The following is a 24,618-nucleotide window of genomic DNA, read 5'->3' as shown; positions in this document are numbered from 1 at the left end:
AAATTAAATTTTTGGTAAATAGCAAGCAAAAAAATATATAATTGATGTTTCATAGGTAAACAACTTGCATAGTTCTTCATAAGTCAAATGCATTGCTGATGAAAGCTCTGCCTGGAAAAAAAGTGCACATAATGTAGGAAACCTCAGATTTTAATTATGTTCATCATTCCCTTTGCTGCTGTAGTCTTCAAGCTATAAGGATTATTTCCTGCCTAGGAAACAACAGCTAGCCAGCTTCAGAAAGCTCTCATCTCTTGAATAATCAGTTGATATTTGTAGTTTACAATACAAGAAATCTTTGGGTAAATATTGATGAAAAATAGAGTGTTCATTCTAAAGTCAATCAATTTTTCAGATGCTCTCTAATTATTGAAGTTACTTTGAAATTGCATCATGTTTTGCTTCCACTCTATAATCTAGTTAGACCACAGATGATTTTTGTATGTATTGTTAAGCTGTAGGTTCCACACAAAGCCACATACAAACAAAAAAGTGTCTGCTATGAGAGACTTGAAATATGCAAACAGGCTTAAGAGATTAGGAGTTTTATAGGTTACTGAGGAGATTTAATACTTGCTTGTAAACACACAAATAAATGATCTGATGTCAATTTTCATTCGTTCCTCAACGCATGAGGTCGGATCCGACTTGGCTGTTAACTCCAGCTCTGGAGTGTTGGTATACAAGACAAGCGTTTTTCCTAAAAATGTTATCCATTATCTTTCTGTTGGTAAACTTTACCCTGTTTAACAACTTGTTTGTTTCTGTCAAGTGTATTTTGATTCACTTCATCTTTACATTCTATTGTTACATTCACAAGTGTATTCTTACTACAATTGTTGATGGGCCCTTTCCTACCCCTGTATATCCCTGTTTCTTTAAAGGTGTTATTCCCCGTTCCGATTTAAAAACAAATCTTTGATGGCCTTCTTTTTTATCTGTCTTTTCTCTACCTAGTGGCAGTGTCTACTTAAAGTAGATATCTGATTGTTTAACCTGTGGATATGTTGGAAAAGGGGTTTAAAAAAATGTGCAAACTGTGGCATAAAATGCTTTTTAATGATACTCACTTCCTATGTATTTATTGTTTGGAAGCTGAACATTTAGATAAGAAATGGATATTTGCATGGGGCTCAACCCGAAAGCTTTAACTGAAAGATGAAATAAGTTAATATTGAAAGGCCTTTTGCCAACTTTGTTTTCTCAGGCCATCACTGGTGTTCAGTCTCCGAAAACTAAATCCAAGGACTCTTCAAAAAGATCCAGGTCTTCTGACTACTCCTTCCTCTTTGAGCTGAAGAAAATGAAATCGGATCCAACATCACCTGCAATCCTGCCATCCTCTGATCCAATTAAGTATCTGGCAGGTCCTTCCTCCCATCTGAAGAAATGTACTACAGATCCAAAGTCCCCACCTAGGACAGTATATTCACTCTCAGTGGACAGTCAGTCATAGCCTCACCTCAGGCTTTCTACCCACTGAATGGCGCACCGCGACGGTTATCCCACTCCACAAAGGGGGAGCCACAACAGAACCCGGGAACTACCGCCCCATTAGCCTGACGAGCCTGGTCTGCAAGGCCATGGAAGGTATTATCGTGGAACTCATAAACAAAGACATTGGTAATCTCCAAACTTAAACTCTGGACCCTACCCAGTTTGGATTTGTAAAAGGCAGATCATGCCTCCTAAACCTGATTGACTTCTTTGAAGCAGTCACCAAAGCCATAGATGAGGGTAAAATGGTTCACACAGCTTATTTAGATCTCGCAAAGGCTTTCGACACCATCCCCCACTCTGGAATTATAGATAAGCTCACTAAACTAGGAATAAATCCCTATGTCACAAGATAGGTTGCCAACTGGCTCACGGACAGAACCCACACTGTGAAAGTAGCAGATTCCAAATCCGACATCAGTCCAGTGACAAGTGGTGTATCACAGGGTTCAGTCCTGGATCCTCTCCTGTTTGGTATCTAATTCTCTGAAGTGCAGGCCAACACAGAAGGTCTTTGGCTAACAAAGTTTGCAGATGACTGCAAGCTAGGAGCCATAATCGAAACTCGCTAACGATGTGGACAAACTACAAAAGGGCCTCACTGAGACAGATACCCGGTGTCAAAGCTATGGCCTGAAGCTCAATGCCAAAAAGTGTATTGTCATCCCCTTTGGTAAAAACTCTGTACCCATGAACTACCACATAGCTGGTAGTCTACTTAATGCCGAAAATGTGATGAGACCTTGGGACACAGGTGGACAGTAGTCTCTCCTTTGATAATCACATCACCACAGTGGTCAGGAAATCCTTCTACGTGGCTCATCTCATCACAAAAGGATTCTCATCCAGAAAAAAAGAGGTCATTGTTCCCCTCTACTCATCACTCATTACACCCATTATAGAGTACAACGCCCCTTTTGGTATGTACCTCACAAGACATCTACAACAACTGGAAAGACCACAGAAATACCTCACAGAGAGGATTACTGGCCTCAAACAGCTGCCCTATGCAGACCGTCTCAAAAAACTACAGCTTTACTCCATTGCATATCGCCTACTCGGGGTGATCTCTGCCTAACATACAAAGCTATGTCAAACCCAGAGCTGTTGGACATGCTCCACTTAAAGAAATCCCAATCCCTCTGAGCTACACGCTCTAGGGACCTAAACCTTGTCACCACTATAAACAGAACATGCTGGAGGGATAGATTCCTGTCCCAGAGACTTCCCGTACTCTGGAACAGACTACCTATCTGTCAAACAGAGATCCTCATTAGCACTCTTCACGAAAACATCTTGATGATTGTATGGGAAATGGAAAATTCACCCTGGGGATCGCTTCTGTGGCTCTGCTCGACAGGGGGACAGGAAAATAATTTTCTTAGGTGGCGAAAGCCAGGGTATATTTTTTGGCTAGGCTTGTGTGGGCCCTAGGGCCAGTAGCCTAGTACCTACCTATGAACCTATAAGGTGCCCTCTCCTTTTCTTGAGAAGCACTCTGGGCTCACTTCAGTAGTGTCCTCTCGTTCCTCCAGAAGTGTAACAGAGGCCGATGTGGAAAGTATAGTGAGGAAACTGGTCACAGAGCAGTTTCAGATGGAAGTCCACGGTTCCTACCCCCTCAGTTCAGGAACATTGTCCATCGACTACTCCATCAGTAGCTGCTACTCCTGTGATCCATGCTGTGCTGTGGGATTGAGTCCTCAGTTCCGAGCATTCCAGGCCCTTCTGAGTCATATCTAAAGAGAGTTTTCTCTTCGGTTCCATCAGTTACTCTGAGTGCGCCAGCCCCGACATCTTTGGATCCAATGGCTGTCAGAGCCAAAGCTTCCGGGTCGGTCTCGAAGGGATGGAGTAGACTCCGAGGTTTTTGAAGCTGTCTCTACCCATCAGAGCTTCAAGATTTGATATCTCTGCTCTGGCTTCCACCTCAGGCAGACAGCTGTCTGAGCGGTGGAAGCTGGTGAGTGAGAAGTTTTTCTCAGCTCCGTTGGCTTCCTTCTCTCTGGAGTGATTAACTTTCGAGGTTGTGAAGAGGGTTTCTGTGCTCAGGCAGGTCTTTCTCCCTTGGATCCACTTTCAACATCTCAGCTGTCTTTGCCCTGTGATGCTCAACATTCTACACTATTGGGACAGCAAGCCTAGAGCTTCCAGACCACCCAGCTGGGTATGGTCATCTCTTCTGATCATGATCATCCCTCGGACAAAGTCCTTAGGAAGATGTTATGCAAGAGGAGGCACTTGGACTCCCCACAGGAGTCTGTCACTGAGGGTACTGACTTTGATGAGGGAGAAAGGTCTTCCAAATCACCATCTGATGACATCTAATTTGGAGACATCCTTGAGATCCTAAAACAAAAGGTCTGGCCAAAGCCCTTCTCCTGAAGAGTTGATATTTCTGGAAGCTTTCGGGACTGGCCTGTCTACCTCCTGGGTCACTTTAGCCACAAGAGACCATACAGGATTTTTTCTCCACCGGTAGAAGAGAGCATTGGAGTAAGGGTGCACCAGTACAAAGAAGTAACTCATGAAACAGAATTCCCCTGTCCACCTCCTAATAGAGAATGTAGGGCTCTGGACAGATTTGGGAAGTGAGTGTACGCTTCAGCAAATTTTGCTATCCGGTTGTTGAACTATTTGACACATTTTACAAGGTTGCAAAGAGACTTAAGGAAATTTCAGACTCCCTTTCAGGGACCACTAATGCAGAAGCTCAAACTTCTGTGGTTTCACAGTCTGCTACCCCTCAATCTATTGCAAATTCCTCCATAAGACTCATCTCGCATACTGCAGAAGGTGCCTCAAGGGCTGCGGGTTTAGGTATTTCTATTAGGAGGCCATTCAAGTCATCTTTCATCAATGTTACTTTTGACTGTTCTTTGTTTGGTCCCACAGTTAGAGAGACACTCCAAATGGAGAAGGACAGAAAGACTTTGCCATGGGCATATGTTTTTCAACCCCTCAATGAACCTTTTTCAGGAATTATCAGGGAGGTCGAAAGATGTGGTTTAGGAAGTCGTAGGGCCCTTTCCAGAACATATATAAAGGTAATGCCCCCAGAGGCAGAGGGTGAGAGAGAATGGCAGAAGAGGCCGCAAAACCAAGGGTCTAGAGATACCTTTTCTGATAGACCCTGTCAACGCTCTTAAACAGAGGCCCAATGAAAGCAGTCCGGGGTCGCTTATCCCTGCACCAAGTAGCCTGGTTAAATGTAACAAATGACACTTTGGTGCAGAGGATCACATCCAGTGGTTGTATTCTCTTTTCCCTTCCACCCGTTACCCAGAAAAATCCCCAATGGTTTCACTGTTGCAGTCATTACATTTGGGTAATCTGCTGGCAGGTTGCCCTCAGTCGGCCTGAATTCCAGAGTCTTGGGTCCTGCGTTGGTTGCTGTCTCCTCTTCCATGATGTCAGGTCGTCAGGGGTATAAAACATGCAGCCAACGCCAGTGGAACAAAATTTGCCTGATCATGTTAGTTAACTTGCTAGATGCACCTTTACAGCATGATTCTCTGTTTGGTATTTAGGCAGAAGAGGTTTTAGAGAAAATGGAAGACAAAGCTAAGTCTATGCAAACTGTTAAAGACTTCTTACAAGTGCAGCCACTAAGATTCAGTAGACACTGGCCTACAAAAAATTGGTCCTTTCCTGTGTCAGACAGAGCTCAAATGGGCAAATCCAGACGCCCTAAGGGTTCCAGATACCAGGCGCAAGAGTCGTACAGGTCAAAGCAATGGGGCGCTTCCACCTCCAAGTCTGGAGGAGATAAAGCGCATACCTACAGAAAGCAATCCCAATGACTTCCCTCTGCCTACACCAAGCACTTATCTTTTGGCAGCACCCATAGGGGGAAAATTAGCACTTTTTGCTCAAAATTGGCAGTTAATAACCCAGGACAAGTTGGTACTAAACATCATATCACAAGGATACAGATTCCATTTCCACACACTGCCAATGGCAGATGGTTGGCCAGATCTGCCAAAAAATCAATGGGCAGAGGCACAGAAACAGGTTACGTCCCTCATGGATATGGGGGCCATTCAGACAGTACCAGAACAAGAAAATGGACAAGGTTTTTACTCAAGACTGTTCTTGGTACCCAGAAAGGACAAGGCCTGGTGGCCAATACTGGATTTATCGATTTTGAACACATACCTGGACATTCCAAAATTCAAAATGCTGACTTTGCAGCAGCTTCTGCCCATGCTGTGCAAGAATACTTGGCTGGTGACGTTAGACCTAAAAGAGGCATACTTGCATGTCCCCAGTAAGACAGTCATGCAGAAGATGCATCAGATTCAAGGCTGGCTTAATGCATTACCAATTCTATGCACTGCCCTTTGGCTTATCTACTGTGCCCAGGGTCTTTACAAAGTGCCTGGCACCAGTAATTGCATTTTGCAGACGAAAAAGTATACAAATATATCCTTACTTGGACGACTGTCTCATTCAAGCAGAGAACAAGGACACTCTTCAACACCTGGCATTTGTGAAAAGGCTTCTAACATGCCTAGGGTACACAATAAATGAAAATAAATCACAACTGGTACCCTCTCAAAAGATAACATTCCTGGGTGCAAGCTTGAATACAACTGCACTGATGGCAACAAAGACCCAGTCTTCTGCAAGACAAATTCAGCAGGCTCTGGGCTTCATGGCATCCTGCATCCTACTGATTCCATATGCAAGACTGCATATGAGGAAACTTCAATGGTACCTAAAAGTTTATGGAGTCAACATTCTCACAGTCTGGAAACAACGATTCCTCTCATTCCCTGCCTGCAACACGAGTTTCTATGGTGGGCAAAGGCATGTCACCAAAACATGGGACGGACATTCACTCTACCCCCTGTCAGCCAAACCATAACAGACCCATCAGATTATGCCAGGGGGGGGGGCACATGGCAGGAAGGTGCATTCAGGGCATATGGTCACCAAAACAAATGCATCTATATATCAACGAGAAAGAGATGCTAGCTGTTCAAAATGTCCTAATAGCCTTCAAGGACTTACTTCATCCAGGACAACTACTGATAGACAGACAACACCACAGTCATGTGGTATATAAACAAGCAAGGTGGCACACAATCATACCCCCTATGCAGATTAGCCATGGCACTGTGGGACACAGCTTTGACCTACCAAATACATCTTCAAGCGCAATTCCTGCCAGGAAAACAAAACACTCTGGCAGATGATTTAAGCAGAAACCTTATGGAACCTCACAAGTGGAAACTAAATCCACAAGTCTTCAGCATGATAACAAAGAAATGGGGGAGCCCAGACATATATCTATTTGCCTCTCCTCAAAATTATCATTTGAAAAACTTCTGCACAAGGACTTGTCACAGACAAGCATGGAAAGTGGACGCCCTATCCTTTATTTGGAAAAACCTATCAGTTTACGCCTTTCCTCCTCTGCCTCTTCTCCCCAAGGTCCTCCTAAAAGTCAGACAAGAGAAACCAAAGATGATACTAATTGCCCTGGACTGGCCCCTCCAATACTGGTACCCAATCCTAAGGAACTTGTCTCAATACCTAGCTTGGACCTTGCCTCAAAGACCACAACTACTGTCCCAGCAAAGCAGTCAGATCCTGCACAATCAACTACAGACTCTAAACCTGGCAGCATGGTTAATCATGTAGTCATACAAACAACTCCTCTCAGTAAAGCTGTGATGGATGTCATTTTGGAAGCCAGAAGGCCTAGTACTAGAAAATGTTATGCTAACAAATGGAAGAGATTATGTGCTTGGAATCAATCACAAGGAACTGATACAGCAGAACCAAATAGTCCTCAGATATTGCAGTACTTAACTGAGATGCTTGACAAAGGCCTATCTTTTTCATCAATTAAAATCCATGCCTCTTCCATTTCGGCTCATTACAATACAGAGCCACCAATTTTTTCTCATCCTTTACTAAAGCAGTATCTAAGGAGCCAAATGCCTCCTATGCCTCCTAGAAGATCACCACTGCCTTCATGGGACCTCAATTATGTGTTGGAAAAGCTCACCCTGCCTCCATTTGAACCAGCTGCTACCGCTGATATTAAGTTTGTATCATGGAAAACAGCTCTTGCTACTAGCAATTACTTCAGCAAGAAGAGTTTCAGAGCTACAGGCCCTCATGGCTGTAGAGCCTTTTATCATATTTTACCCAGACAGGTATCTCTGAGGACAAATCCTACTTTTATACCTAAGTTGGTTTCCAGTGTGGCTCTTATTTATCTGCCAACCTTTTATCCAAATCCGCAGAACAAGGGGGAGAGAATTCTGCATTCCTTGGACGTACACAGACAGCTAGAATTCTACTTAAGCAGGACTAAAGCTCTAAGAAAAACTGAGCAATTACTAGTGACATATGCTGCAGGATCAGAAGGCAAGGCTATATCAAAGCAGACAATTTCAAAGTGGATAAGCCACTGCATCTGTTTCTGCTACTTACACCATGATAAACCTGTGCCCAAGGGCATTAGGTCTCATTCCGCCAGAGCTGCAGCTACTTCAGCAGCCTAAGGGGAGTACCAACCAAAGACATTCTAGAGGCTGCTACTTGGAGTTCTGTTCACACCTTTACAAAGCATTACCATTTACCTCTCTACTCTAAATCCAGGGCAGGCTTTGCCACTGCAGTTCTGCAGGGCCTTATAGCTGCTCCTAAAGCTGTTTAGCTCCAGCTTCCCAACCATGTCTTTGGGATTCTACCCAAATGTAATGACTGCAACAGTGAAACACAAAGAACATAGTACAGTTGTGTACACTTACCATAAATGTAGATGTTCGAGTGTATTCACTGTTGCAGTCCAGGTTACCTTCCCGCCATCCCCCTGTCATTCTGGAGTTTATCTTTCCTTCACTGTCTTCTGGTGTATTTGCTTGTAGATGAAAGTAAAGTTTATATTGATGCATGTGTATATATATATATATATATATATATATATATATATATATTTATATTTTGGCTACCTTTTTGGGGGGCACCTGACATCGGGGGCAAGAAAAACTAAAGAAAATGGCGTCTGCTGCATGTTTTATGCCCCTGACATCATGGAAGAGGAGACAGCAACCGACGCAGGACCCAAGACTTTGGAATTCAGGCCAACTGAGGGCTACCTGCTAGCAGATTACCCAAATGTAATGACTGCAACAGTGAATGCACTCGAACATCTACATGTATGGTAAGTGTACACAACTGTACTTTCCTCCCTTTCAGAGGGAAGCAGCAGCACTGGAAATTCAAAAGCTGCTACAGGAGAGAGTCATCCAAGAGGTCCCACCAGACCAGATAGAAGCCGGAACTTAAGATTCTTTTAGTGCCAAAGAAAGCTGGAGACTGATTTTAGATCTCAGTGTGTTGAACAAATCAGTTCAGCACACCAAGTTCCAGATGGTTATGTTTCAGTCCATCGTGCCCTTTCTGAGCAGGGACAACTGGATGTGCTCAATAGACCTTGAAGATGTGTACTATCACATAAAAATGAACAGATGATCCGGAAGATACGTACGCTTCCAGCTAGGAGTCAGCCATTACCAGTTCAGAGCACTACACTTTGGTCTCACCACTGCCCCCATGGTGTTCATCAAGTGTGTCGCAGTAGTGACAGCTCACTGGAGACTGCAGGATGCCGCATGTTTCCATACTTGGATGACTGGCTCATTACTGCTCTGACCGGGCATCAACTGGTACAAGCCCAAGACTGAGTGTTGCAGACTTGTTCAGATCTTGGAATAACGATCAACCACAACAAATCACAATTACAACCGACCCAGTCATTGGAATTCATAGCAATATTCAGCACAGTCCCTGTGGTAGCTTCACTTCCCCTTACAATAGTACAAACAAGTCAGATCAAGAAAATAATTTGCAATACCAAAATTTCATTCTTATTGATTCTACAACTCCTGGAATCAGTGTCAGCAGCAATAGTCTGTTTCTTTACCAAGATATCACATGAGAATTCTGCAGTGGATGGTGCAAACACAATGGTCAGTTCTCTCTCAACCAATGTACTCCACGATTGCCCACTCCCCGATCTTCTGTACACTTATCTACTGAGTCCTTTAATTCACAAATTCCCACAGAAACAGCCTGGTTGAAGAGCAAAGTCATCCTCATTGCACATTACTGGCCTCGACAAATTTGGTTCCCCTTCCTTTGTCCTCATGTTTTGTACCCACCATTTTAAATTTCATGTGGGGTTTCAGAATTCTTCCCTGGCTTCCTCTAAAGTATGCAAAGCATTTTTGAAAGATACTCTTCTACTTAGACCTCCTTACAAAGATCCTTTACCAGCATGGGATTTAAGTTCAGTACTGCAAGCCTTGACACGGCCCCCTTTTAAACCTGCAGCTAAATGTGAACTAAAATTCTTAACCTGGAGGACAATCTTTTTAGTTGTGATTACATCTGCTAGAAAAATTTCAGAACTTCAAGCATTATCTTCTAAACCACAATATTTAATTTTTCACAGGAACACTGTGTTGTACCAGTGCTCCTTCCTACCTAAGGTGGTGTCAGAATCCTGCCATAACCAAGCCATTAACCTGCCAGTATTCTTTCCAAACTTTGTGAATAAAGGAGAGTACATGCTTCACTTAACTGGAGATTCATAGGCACTTGTGTTTATACCTGCAAAGAACAAAACAAATTAGATGGACAGACCAGGTCTTTGTTTCTTTTGCTCATTACAAGATGGCCGAATCAGTCACAAAGGTAACTATAGCCACATTGTTGACAAATTGCATCTCATTTGTCTGTACAAAATTGATTCTCCCCTACCAAAACCACGAAAGACTCATTCTCAACTAGGTCTGCTTCTACTTCCACTGTATTCCTGTCTAGAGCATCCATGGACAGTATTTGTGTGGTTGTTACTTGGTCAAATTCTCATACCTTTGTCACTCATTATATATTGTATCTGGTCTCAAGGGGAACAGTGGCGTTTGACTCAGTTGTACTTAGGAATATCCTTCCTTAGAGTCTACCCAGGAGTTTAGGTAGCTGGGGACTCTGTCCTGTACATTGAGAAACAAATAAAAATTGACATCAGATAAAGAAGTTATGTACTTAACATAATGTTCCATCTATGTTGTCCATTTTTATTCTTCCTCAACTCCCCACCCTCCATCCTCCTTCATTTCCCTCAAACAACTTCTGGAGGAATGAGATTTTCAAGGACACCCCGTCTCCCTTGTGTTGAACTCCAGTTATGACTGTTCTTGTATGGTCTTTCTCACTCTTTCTCTCAAGCTAATCTGAGGGAAGTTAGGCTTAGAACATTGTTCATAGGAAAGGAGCTCGAGTTTGTTGGTCTCCACGAGCTGGAGTAACATCCGAGTCTGATCCGAACCCATATATTGAGGAGGAATGAAAATGGACAACACAGATGGAACTTTATGGGAAGTACATAACTTCTTCACTTATTGGCCTCCAGTCTTTGGGATGCAGTTCCTGACGCATAGTAGAAATACTAAGAATAAGAATCAATTTAATCAGTTAAGATCATTTCACATCATTCTGATGAAGTTTTTTTTTGTTTTATAATAAGGTGGTGGTGATTTCAAATAACTTACCTGTACATATCAGATAATCTCCTCCTTTAGTATTATTGAAAGCTGACCTGGACTGTGGGTTTTCCACATTATGCAAACCTAATGTGGAATGCAGACTTGACTAACTTTGTCTGAGATTTCTGAGTCTGTCTGTCTTACTGACATTGAATAAATTGTAGCATTTGAATAGTGTTACTTAGTGTCACTGTACACGCAACATACAGAAATGGTACATTGCTATTGTCCATGTCACTTGTATAGTTCTAGTGCAGCTGTTTTATGTCCATCATGTTGTCATAGTTTACAAGTGAAGAAGATGAGGAATAGCTGTACTTCCTTACTTGAGTGGTTATACCCTAGCACCACCTCCAGTTATATCTGTTGGCAGTAATCCTATTTTCTGCTTTGTACCAGCACCTTAAATTTCTTACCATTGGTAAAAGGAAGCATGTCTAGGATTAAAAAGCCCCCCTGAGGTCATTAGCCTCATAATCGCCTATGAACTGCTTGTGACAATAATAAACCCTAGTGGTATTGACTTTCCAGTTGTATGTCTCCTAGTCTGCCTGTTTCTGAACAGTTTTGCATGTCTGCATTTTTAGAAATGTAAAACAAAGCTTTGATGTACTGTTTCAGGGAGAAAATAAGATATTTGAAATTTGCGCTCTGCAGCACCTGTTTGCAAGACTGTACAGGATTGTTTGGAGTATGCAGCATAACTGATCAGCACTAAGCTTGTATGTCAGATTTACCTGTGGTTTCTATTTCTAGTTGTTTTCACCAGTTTTTCCTGTTTTAGGCAGGGATGTTATAGTCCTATTTTGTTTTTAATTGTCCTCAGAGCTGCAGCCATGTTCCTTCTGAACTGGTAATATGCATTTACTGTACAGCATTTTGCAAATAAAATGGATGAAATGTTTCTCATAGATGTCTTCCTGACATTAAGTACTTGTTGCTATCATCCTATTCCAGTATACATTTCAGAGTGTGGAAGTTACGTATTTTTCTTTTCTTAAGTACATGAGGTAGGTTTTACTCCATCCCAATATGTTTTAAAGGGATGAAAAAAGTGGTACTTGTAGACAGGGATGATATTTAAACTCTTTCACCACCCCCTACCTTACACCTGTATTTTCTCCTTTTAACTTTAGATTTGCTGGGTGGCCACGGTGGTGCAGCGGTTAGTGTTGCCGCCTCAAAGCAAGAGGTTCTCCGGTGCCTTCTGTGTGGAGTCTGCATGTCCTCCCTGTGGTCACGTGGGTTTCCTCTGGGTGCTCCGGTTTCCTCCCACATCACAAAGACATGCAGTAGGTGGATTGGACACTCTAAATTGGCCCTAGGTGTGAGTGTGTGCGTGTGTGCCTTCTGTGGAAGGTTGGGCGCCGGGCTGGCAACTCGACACCGTAAAACTCCATTGCCAATCATGAGCGGACAGATTATCCGCTGTGGCGACCCCTAACCGGGAAAAAGCCGAAAGAAGAAGAAAAGTTTAGATTTGCTTGAATTTTTAGCATATATAAACTCAAAATCTGGTCTCTTTAAGTACAATCTTGTATTCATGGAACTGCTGTATTGCATTTACTGTTTGATTCCAAGTAAATTAGTGTATCGTTCTTTTTAATTGGTTGACAGTAGAAAAGGGTCTGTTGTCTCATTTGACTTACCCAGCTACCAGAAAGAAAAGATGAACATGGTTGTATAAAAGCTACTAAAATTTGGACTTTGAACGTACAGGTCCCTGTTTTGAATGTCTTTATTGTATCAAACATTTTTCCTGTCTTCCTCCTGAAGTCATTATCCTGTTTTTTCGAAATGGTGTTACATTAGGGTATGTGATATAGCCAGTGCTTTATTTGTGTATTCCATACTGAAAATGCCATGTGCCACCTTCCTTAATGTGATTCTTGTTGGGTACTGCATTGACCGTGCTGTAATACTGAGTTCTACCTTATTGCAACAGTGAAAGGATTTATGTCATGAATTTTCCAGAAAAATCCAGATCTGTATAATATAGTCAGTCTTGCTTAGAAAACAAACATAATTAAAATTGGTGTATGGAAAAAAATAACACACACAAAACCCTTCCCACTCCAGATGTAAAGGCAGTGTAAAAAATAGTTTTTGTAGTAGGTACATCTATTTGATAAGCCGATTGCATTCTCTTTTGCCAGAAGGTAAGACAATTTAGCATAGATGACTCGTCTGTGATCTGTCTTCTAGTAGCACTGGTAAGACCATCAGTATCTGATGAACATTTTTTACTGATGCATTCAGCAGCATAAGAAAGTACAAAACTGCTACTAGCTGCTCAGATTTTCCTCGTCTCTGATGGCTTCCCCAGCAGGTATTGATCATGTGTAGTGTTGCTGACCAAGAGGAAGCATTTCAAACTGCTGTGAAAAGCAGAGTGTGAAGAGGGTGACATACTGAGTTGCTAAAACTGCCTTCATTTAAAGCAAACGTATACATTTTTAATTTTAAAAAAATAGTTTCTATGATGCTATTTGGATTAAAGAGGAACGGTCTGTTGAAGCTAGTCTAGGAATTCTTTTTGTTAGAACTTGTGCTGTGAAAAGGAGCATATACGTTTGAAGAATGATATTGTTCTGCCACAAGAAAATTGGCAAACTTTTATATTTAAAAGACGTCATTGTGGCGGGAGAAAGGAGTGCTGAATATCCTTTCACCATCCCTTTTGTTGAGTTCTTACCATGACAATAAGTTTTAGTATCATTTATCTCAGGGTGATGTGTGAAGCCCGATATGTTGGTTCATGTGTTTTTCTCCTCTCCGATTTTTTTTTTTTGTGTGTAAATTTAATAAAACCAGAATGCTTGCTGTACAAAGTTGCCTCTCTCATGTTTTATTAATCAACTTTTTTTTGCTCATAGATGTTGAATTTTTAATCAGGAACCATCATTTTGCTGAGTTAGCTCATTTATTTGGGGAAAAAAGTGACTAAGCTTGCAAATAGCAAAACATTTTCCCTTTGATTCAGAATAATGGGTTAATCTGTCCCCGTACAGTGGTTACCCAACTCTAAAGCCAAATTTCAGTGTATTAGGTTATTCTAGAATATTCCAACTCCTCCCTTAATATCCCAGACAGCACAGCTTGACTCTGTCAGTAAAAGAAACTGATCATGCAGTACAATTTGAGTTGGGGGCTGATTTTGAGTTCTGCTTAGAATGTCTAAAACACAAGATATTTACAGAAGGTTGTTTAGACAAGGCGCTAGAGAGGTATATTGTTTTCTACTGACAAATTTTATTTTTTTCAGAGTAGTTCATTTGTCACTGACTTTGTTGTATATTGTTGTTTACAGTGTTCTTGTTTGCCCCCCCACCAGTCTATTGGGGAATCACTTTGCAGGATTTATTCACCCTTTACACTTGTAGTTAGATATGTTCAAACATAGATTTGTGAAAAAAATATACCTAAAAGGAACAGATTTGGTCAGGATCACACAGTGTACAGTTAGTGAGACAAACTTTATTCAGTATGTAGGTCATTTAACGTTATGCTTCCAGACTACCCTGAAACTTTTCATCCCTCGGGTCGTCTAGGAGCCTGACGGAAGCAGATGTGGACAGGATGAGAAAATTTCTCAAAACTCAGATTCAGTAAGGAGTCATTCCAGCTCTGTCTCATATCGGACCTGTGAGCCTGCTACCAGCCCAATCCCAACTTTTGATTCCTACTCCAATCTGCCCCCTGGTTTTGGATTTTCTGACCTGAGAATTCCAATTTTGTCTGTGTCAGATCCTAAGGCCTGGCCTTCTTTCACTCCAGCACCTTCTGTGATCCAGACAGCTCTGACTGTTTTGGAACTGGAAGGATCTCTGAGCTGTAGCATCTGCACTGAATCGGGGGGGGGGTTAGGTTTGTTCTTGCTTCCCCCATGACCTCTGTCTTTGAGGTAGTGCAGAGAGCATTTTCCACCTCCGTGGATAAGACACCCCACCAGGTCCACCCCCTCCAAAACTGTTTATTTTGGTTGCCGAGCCTTTTCATCCTGTTCCATTGGGACAGCTGGCCAAGTCAAGCTTAGAGGCAGTCTTCATCCAGGACTCTACTCATGCTTCTGAGTCATTTGCAGAGCATCCCATCAGAGAGCACCCTTGGAAGCATACCTGTAAAAGGAGGCACTTTGGTTCCCCACAGGAATCTTTAACAGAAGGTACTGACTTTGATGAAGGGGAGTGGTTCCCCCAGGTCACCCCTTGAGGATGTCTCTTTTGAAGAGGAGTCTGTGTTTCTCAATGTTTTCATAGCCAGCTCAGCTATGTCCTAGATACTCCCCCCAGTGGATGAGATGGTGGCCATCATGTCGTGCCAGGCTTGAGAACGATCCAGATGTCATGGAACCTATCCCCAAAAGACCATAATAGTACATTGTTGTGCAAAGGATCAGGCCCCTTTGCAGCAAGGGTTCACCAGTGGACATATGATGGTAGCAGTGGCCACTAAGAAACAACTTGCTGAATAGAGTTCTTCTGTCCATCCCCCAAACAGAGTCCAGGGCATGGGACAGATTTTGGAAGTGTGTTTGTGTGTCAGCATGTCAGCAACCTTCACCCGCAGGTCACTGAATTACTTGGTACACCTTACAAGATTTCAGCGAGACTTGATCAAAGAGTTTCCAATGCCCTCTTGAGATCCATGTCTGCAGAGGACAAGAAGACAGTTTCTTCACAACTGGCCACCCTTCAGTCCCTATCAAATGAGGCTGATTTTTCATGGCCTCAGAGGGAGCTTCAATGGCCACAGGTATTGCCATAAGAAGGCACATCTGGATGTGCCTTTGTGATTTTGTAGAGCCCTTCAAGACATTCTTCATCAGTGCTCCCTTTGATGGATCCACTTTGTCTGACTCTAAGGCGAGGGAAACTCTCTCCAGGAGTGAACAGGATGGGAAGATATCTTCCATAGGTGTACATTTTTTCTACCCCATCAGAGGACTTTTTCATGAAACTAGAGAAGGAGATAAAAAGATGTGGTTCTGCAAGATGCAAGGGTCTTTCCAGGACTCCTGTGGAGATGGATCCCGCAGTGTCAGATGGGGAACTCTAATTGCAGATGTTGCCCGTATGACAGAGGAGGCCCTGCAATACCAAGGCTTCAGAGGGCCATTTTCTGAGCAGCCCTTACAGCTCTCCTAAAAGGTTGTCTGACTGCTGCACTCTGGAGGTATTCGGGGGGGGGGCATTTATCCCTCCACCAAGAACCCTGGACAGCCATCACCAAAGACACCTGGGTACAGAGAATAATCTCTATAGGTTATTGCATTCCATTTTCCCTTTAACCTCCCAGTCAGCCCAAAAGGATTCTTGATGATCCACCCAGTCAGAGGAAAGTGTCAGCCATAGAAATAGAAAAACTGCTGGCAAAGTCAGCCAAGCAGTCTCCCAAAATGAGCAAAGATTTGGAATTTATTCAAGATTATTTTTGGTGGTGTATAAAACTGGAACCTAAGACCAATTTAGTTATCTCAGCAGTTTGAATCAGTTTCTCAAACACTCAAGAGTTCCAGATGGTCACAGTTCAGTCCATTCTGCAACTGTTTCTCAAGAACAATTGGATGTGCTGAAGAGATCTTCAGGATAGCACATCAGAATTGACAGGCAGTCCAGGAGATACCTACGCTTCTGTCTGCGAGCCAGTCACAACCAGATGTTCTTCGTGTTTCATGTTGCAGTCATCATACTTGGGTTATCCTACCAGGGGTAGCCCCTCAGTTGGCCTGAATACCAGAGGCGTAGTATTTCTGTGTCTGTTGCTGTCGCTCCAGGACTGACGTCAGGTTGTCAGTGGTATAAAATCAGACAGTCGACACCATCACATCAGTCTTTCTTGCTGAGGTGCCCGAAGCAGAAGCAGTTCGCATGAGTGCCGGTTGTCCGCTGCCTGAGTTGTCGTTTACAAATTGAAGTTGAAGTCTTCTAAAGCTAAGTACCCCATTGGGGATCCTTTTTCTTGCTCTAACCGATGTCAGAAAAAGTTAACAATTGTCTCACCTGTGGAAAGCAAATACCACACCGAGACTTCCATTCTTACTGAGCTTTAGTCCTACATACTTTAAGGGAGCATTTCCAGTGGGAATGTCAGGACTACCCTCAGTCAAAAAAGAGACTCTGGGAATTCTTAGATTTACCACAGCACAGACCTTTAGCCATTCCTCCCGTCTTGGATGATGTTCTTCATGTTTCACTGTTGCAGTCATTACATTTGAGTAATCTGCTGGCAGGTTGCCCTCAGTCGGCCTGAATTCCAAAGTCTTGGGTCCTGCATCGGTTGCTGTCCCCTCTTCCATGACATCAGGTCTTCAGGGGTATAAAACATGCAGCCGACGCCATTTCCTTTAGTCTTTCTTGCCGTGCGGTGCCCGAAGCAGAAGCATTTCGCAAGTGCCAGTCGGCCGACTACTGAAATATTCGAATTTGAGTTTCAGAACCGAAGTCTTCACTAAAGCTAAGTACTCCATTGGGGAAGCTTTTTTCTTGCTTTTTACCGATGTCAGAAAAAGTTAATAATTGTATTACTTGTGGGAAGCAAATACCTCATAAGGATTTCCATTTATACTGTATTCCTTGCCTATGCCCTGATCACAACGTGCCTGGCTGTCGGTTTTATGCTAGATTTAACCAATGCACTATTAAGCGTCGGTATATTTTTGCATCAAAGTATTTTTGAAACAGATTTAACTACCCAGAGATGTTGGCTAGCAATCCGACTACAGGAGTACATAAAAAACGCAAAGAAAAGGACAGAGAAAGGCAGTCGAGATCCAAAACCGATGACTAAGCTTCTCCTAAGCCAGTCGCCAGTTCGCCAGTACTCAGGCGCTTTCACAGCCCCTGATACCTGCTACCTTCGAGTCGCAGGCCTCTACCAACAACCATGTGGAGTCCGGCATGCCGCAAGATACTCAACGTATTGGACCGACGGTTGTATCTCCCTCGGATGGGTCCGGAGCCGCTGAGCAGGCACCGGCTTCTGACGGTGTATTCAGACCTCAACATTTGTATATCAAACCGACGTTGGCTGCAAAACCAAAGACAAAAGCAACTTCTAAACCTAAAAAAACCAACGCATGAGCCACATGCACAGGCCTCTATGCCTAAAAAACAGATGATCAAAATGGCTGAAGACCTTATTACCTTGATCAGGGGAATCCATCTCCCTCCTGATAAGACGCCTAGGCAAGACACTGATTATGAATCTTCAGATCAGGTTTCTATTTCTTCTGATTCCTCTTCTGATCAGGAATTATCTATACCTCCCTATGAGGATTTTGATGCTGAGGAGTCTATTCCTTCTGCATCTCCTCCTGAGGATTATTTATTTGGAGAAACCTTGCATACTTTGTGGGAGCATTTTCACTGGGAGAGTCAAGACTACTCAGAATCGAAAAAGAGGCTCAGGGATTTCCTCCTTCTCCCTCAGCACAGGCCTTTAGCCATTCCCCCTGTTTTAGACATTTTGGATGATGTGTTTTCGGAGTCAAGCTTGACCCCTGACTCCTTACCTCCAGCTCCCAGTAAGCCTGACAGATATTACAGGGTCCCTGACTCACATAAATTTTTATTTAGAAATTCTGCTGCTGATCCTGAAACTATTTCACAGGGTCCAAAGGGAGTTAAGGCCTCAGCAAAAAAATCCTACACCCTCTGACAGAGATTCAAGGGCACCGGACAGATGGGGAAAAAAGGTTTATCCATCTGCAGCCTTGGCAATCAGGGCCTTAGACTGTCAATTTCATATGCCTAAGTAGCAACAACATGTTATGGGATTGCTGAAACAGAAAATGATGTTGATTTCAGAATGTGCAGAAAATAATGAATTGCAGGAATTATTGCATGCAGCTGAACAAGTTGGAAAGCATACTTTGCAATGTGGTTTTGATTCCATAGAGGCATCCTGCAGGGCCGCAGTTACTGGATCTGTGATTAGGAGGCATGCCTGGTTAAAGGAACAAATTTTACCTGATCATGTTAAAGCTAAATTGCTAGATGCACCTTTACAGCATGATTCTCTATTTGGTATTAAGGTAGAAGAGGTTTTAAAGAAAATGGAAGACAAAGCTAAGTCTATGCAAACTGTTAAAGACTTCTTACAGGTGCAGCCACCAAGATTCAGTAGACACTTGCCTACCAAAAATTGGTCCTTTCCTGTGTCAGACAGAGCTCAAAGGGTCAAATCCAGATGCCCTAAGGGTTCCAGATACCAGGCACAAGATTCATACAGGCCAAAGCAATGGGGCGCATCCACCTCCAAATCTGGAGGGGATAAAGCGCAAACCTACAGAAAGTAATCCCAGTGACTTCCCTCTGCCTTCACCAAGCACTTATCTTTTGGCAGCACCAACAGGGGGAATATTAGCACTTTTTGCTCAAAATTGGCAGTTAATAACCCAGGACAAGTGAGTACTAAACATCATATCACAGGGATACATATTCCATTTCCACACTCTGCCAATGGCATATGGTTGGCCAGATCTTCCAAAAAATCAATGGGCAGAGGCACAGAAACAGGTCATGTCCCTCATAGATATGGGGGCCATTCAGGCAGTACCAGAAGAGGAAAAAGGGCAAGGTTTTTACTTGACTGTTATTGGTACCAAGAAAGGACAAGGCCTGGCAGCCAATACTGGATTTATCGATTTTGAACATATACCTGGACATTCCAAAATTCAAAATGCTGACTTTGCAGCAGCTTCTGCCCATGCTGGGCAAGAATGCTTGGCTGGTGACTTTAGACCTAAAAGAGGCATACCTGCATGTCCCAATAAGACAATTGTGCAGAAGATACCTCAGATTCAAGGCTGGCTTAATGCATTACCAATTCTCTGCACTGCCCTTTGGCTTATCTACTGCACCCAGGGTCTTTACAAAGTGCCTGGCACCAGTAATTGCATTTTGCAGACAAAGAAGTATGCAAATATATCCTTACTTGGACGACTGTCTCATTCAAGCAGAGAACAAGGACTCTTCTTCGACACCTGGCGTTTGTGAAAAGGCTTCTAACATGCCTTGGGTACACAATAAACGAAAAGAAATCACAACTGGTACCCTCTCAAAAAGATAACATTCCTAGGTGCAAGCTTGAATACAACTGCCCAGATGGCTTACCTCACGCCAGACAAGCAAAGGCAACTGACTACTTACTTCAAACTGATGGCAACAAAAATGCAGTTTTCTGCAAGACAAATTCTGCAGGCTCTGGGCTTCATGGCATCCTGCATACTACTGATTTCATATGCAAGACTGCATATGGGAAACTTCAGTGGTACCTAAAATGTTTATGGAGTTAACATTCTCACAGTCTGGAAACAATGATTCCTCTCATTCCCTGCCTGCAACAGGAGTTTCTATGGTGGGCAAAGGCATGTCACCAAAACATGGGACTGCCATTCACTCTGCCCCCTGCCAGCCAAATCATGACAACAGACACATCAGATTATGCCTTGGGGGACCACATGGCAGGAAGATGCATTCAGGGCTTATGTTCACCAAAACAAATGCATATGCATATCAACCAGAAAGAGATGCTAGCTGTTCAAAATGCCCTAACAGCCTTCAAGGACTTACTTCATCCAGGACAACTACTGATAAAGACGGACAACACCACAGTCATGTGGTATATAAACAAGCAAGGGGGCACACACTCATACCCCTTCTGCAGATTAGCCATGGCACTGTGGAACACAGCATTGACCTACCAAATACATCTTCAAGCTCAATTCCTGCCAGGTAAACAAAACACTCTGGCAGACAATTTAAGCAGAAACCTTATGGACCCTCACGAGTGGAAACTAAATCCACAAGTCTTCAGAATGATAACGGAGAAATGGGGGAGCCCAGATATAGATCTGTTTGACTCTCCTCAAAATTATCAATTGAAAAGATTTTGCACAGGGACTTATTACAGAAAAGCATGGAAAGTGGACGCCCTATCCTTCAGTTGGAAAAGCCTATCAGTTTACGCCTTTCCTCCTCTGCCTCTTCTCCCCAAGGTGGTCCTAAAAGTCAGACAAGAGAAACCAAAGATGATACTAATTGCCCCAGACTGGCCCTGCCAATACTGGTACCCAATCCTAAGGAACGTGTCTCAATACCCAGCTTGGACCTTGCCTCAAAGACCACAATTACTATCCCAGCAAAACAATCCGATCCTGCACAATCAACTACAGGCTCTGAACCTGGCAGCATGGCTGATCATGTAGTCATAGAAACAACACCTCTCAGTAAAGCTGTGATGGCCATCATTTTGGAAGCCAGGAGGCCTAGTACTAGAAAATCTTATTTATTTATTTAACGTTTGTTGACCGGGCTAGTCTAGCTGGATGTATGTCCATTTTCAGTAGAGGCCCGGGGAGAAAAGCTCCAATGATTATAAAAGTTTAAACATAGTCAGGCAATACAATACAACAATAGAAACATATAGAAAAAGAGCTAGTGAATACACATAGTAATAAAATAAGGTTAGAGCACAACTCAACAAATATAATGAACAGAATATGTTAACATTTTTTTAGTTCTACAGTATGTGAGGGATAACATATTTCTATAAAGTTGATATATGAGGTAGACTTTACAAGGCTAAGGGAGTAGAGATGGTAAGGATTAAGGAGGTAATAATGAATAGAGAGGAAGTGGAAGGATTAAGCTGGGTAGGTGCAGGAGCAAAGCCAGTGTTTGTTGAGATGAACTTTCAAGTGTCTTTTAAAAAGAGGGAGGGATGATGGAGATGTGATATCAGAGGGTAGATTGTTCCATATTTTTCCAACGGAGTTGGAAAAGAGACTGCAGAGTTAGAGGGTTTGGTTATATTACTCAGTAGTCTGTTGGAAGAGCGTAGATGTTTCAGGTTGTTATATGGTGAAATGAGGTTAGAGAGTATAGGAATTTTAGTTGGTTGGTATAAGATCTTGTGTGCTATTAATAATTGATGAAGACTGAGTAGGTTGGGAATTTCAAGCCAACCTAGATGTTTTAAGTTCAGACAATGATGAGTTCTAAATGGGGATCCTGTGGCAAATCTAGCAATGTTACGGTAAGATGTTGCAAGTTTCTTGAGGTTGTTTTTGGAGAGATTAGTGAAGATGGGGGAAGCGTATAGGAGAGTAGAGATAAGGTGGTCCTAGCTTCAGGTGTCAGGAAGGGTTTTATTCTGTAAAGGGATCCGATTTTTTTATTAACAGATTTGATAGTGTTGTTGATATGGGGGTCAAAGCTGAGATTATTGTCAATAGTTATTCCTAATAGTTTAGCTGTTGAGTCTGGAGAGATAAGTGTGTTGTCAGTGGAAGTAAGAGTTAAATTGAGTGGGGCAGTTTTGCGTGAAGGTGAGAACAGTAGCAGTTTGGTTTTCTTGGCATTAAGGAGTAGGCAACGGTCGCAGAACCATTGTTCAACAGTGGTAAAAGCTTTTTGGGTGAGTGACTGAAGTTCATTTAGTGAGTTGGCAGAACAGACTATGGTAGAATCATCTGCATATTGTATGCAGGTAGATTGTGGGATAGCAGATTGTAGGTCATTGATGAAGATAGAAAATAGAAGGGGGCCTAAGATGGAGCCTTGAGGTACACCCAAAGATATAGGAAGGAGATTAGATAATGTATTTTTTCAGAGAACTGCTTGCTGGCGGTTTTCTAGGTAAGATGTGAACCAGGTTATGGATGGAGGATCAAGTGAGAGAGATTTTAGTATGTGTAGAAGAAGTTTATGATTAACCATGTCAAATGCTTTAGATAAGTCAATGAACACTGCAGATGATAGGTAGTTATTGTTGCGGTTATAGTTGATTGTGTTGGTGAAGGAGAGTAGTGCAGTGGTAGTGCTGTGGAGGGGTCTGAAGCCGTGCTGACAGTTGGCAAGTAGGTTATGATGTAGAAGGTGGTTAAGAAGCTGCTTGTGGATACATTTTTCCATGATATTAGCTATAGGTGATAGAAGAGCTATAGGACGAAAGTTAGAAAGGTCATTAGATTTACCTCCTTTGTGAAGGATGATGTGAGATATCTTCCAGATAGAGGGGAAAATTCCTTCATTAATGGATCGATTTATCAGTATAGAGATGGGGTAGGAAATAGCCTTGGCTCCTATTTGTAGGAATTCAGCTGGGAGTTGTCAGCAGAGGGGGTGGTTGGTCTTAGCTTTTTGAGCAGTGATAAGATGGAGGTTGATACAGGTTGAAAATGAAAGGATGGAGATACATTTATAGCAGGTAAGAGTAGCTTAGAGGTGTCAGGAGTTAGGTGACTAGCAAGGGTTTGGATATTATTAGTGAAGAATGAATTGAAGTCATTGGCTATTTGTGTGGGGTTGTCTGGGTTAGAGTCTTGAGGGTTGGGTGTGATAGGTTGGCCTTGGAGATAGGAGATTGTTCATACTGGCCCAGAACTTTTTAGGTTCCTTTTTGGAGGTTTGTTGAAATTGGAGGTAGTAGTTTTTTTTTATCTGTCAGGATGGCTTTTTTTGTACTGTTTCTATGTTGTCTGAAGTTTTGGTGGTCAGTTGGGTTCTTGGTGGAATGCCATTTCGCCCAAGATTTATTTCTTTGATTGATTTTTTGCCTAGTGTTGTAGGTTAGCCAGGGAGCAGGTTTAGCCTTGGTTCTAATGGTTTGACTTTGGGCATGGTTATCTAGGATAGATAGGAAAGTGGAGTTGAAGTATGCTACTGCTTCATTAAGTGGGAGATATTTTAGAGGGGACCAGTTATTTTGAAATAGTTCAGCTAGAAAGTGATTGGAGTTGAAATGCTTTTTTGAGCGAAGTGTTCTGTATGTGGTAGGTAAGTTGAGGCTAGTTTTATGTCTGATGACATAAGTAAGAGAATGGCCGCTTAGGTCTTCTGGAAGGATACCTACTTTGTAGATTAGTTGAGGAGTATTAGTAAGAATCCAGTCTAAGGTGGTTTCATTGTTGTTGGTTTTATTGGTTCTGGTAGGACTATTTATTAGTTGGGTAAAGCCATGTAAGTTTATATGGGAGCTGGGGTTTGTACTATTGCATGAATACCAATCAATGTTAAAATCGCCTAGGACTAGTGTTTCTTGTGGGAGATGGATAGAGAGTGAACTGAGGATGCATTCAAGTGAGTTGATGTTATTTCTTGGGGGAAGATGAACACATATGGTATTTATGGCTTTACTACTGTTGATGTGAAGTTTGGAGCAGATAACTTCTGCCTGTTTATCAAGGCAAAGAGTATGATTTATAGTACAGATTCGGAATTGAGCCTTATAGAGAATTGCTACCCCACCTCCCTTTTTTGCTGTGCGATCAAGTCTAAGGATGTTATACCCAGGTGGGGTAATTTTGTTGTCTTTGATGGAAGGCTTTAGCCATGTTTCAGTTAGACATAGAATGTCAAATTGCTGGTTTTCTAGAAGGGCATGGACTTGAGTAGTTTTGTTACAAATACTACGAATATTCAGGTGAGCAATAGAGAGAGAGTTGGTGAGAGTGGTTGATGACAGAAATGTACATTTGTCTTGCTTAATGTAGTTGGTGGTGTTGGAGTGGTGTGGGCCAGGGTTTGGATTAATGTCTCCATCT

This window comes from Protopterus annectens, chromosome 13.part0, assembly GCF_019279795.1.
Source record: "Protopterus annectens isolate FY-2018-M chromosome 13.part0, PAN1.0, whole genome shotgun sequence".
Classification (NCBI taxonomy): domain Eukaryota; kingdom Metazoa; phylum Chordata; order Ceratodontiformes; family Protopteridae; genus Protopterus; species Protopterus annectens.
The sequence above is the reverse complement of the archived record's forward strand: the minus strand, read 5'-3'. Positions refer to the sequence as shown.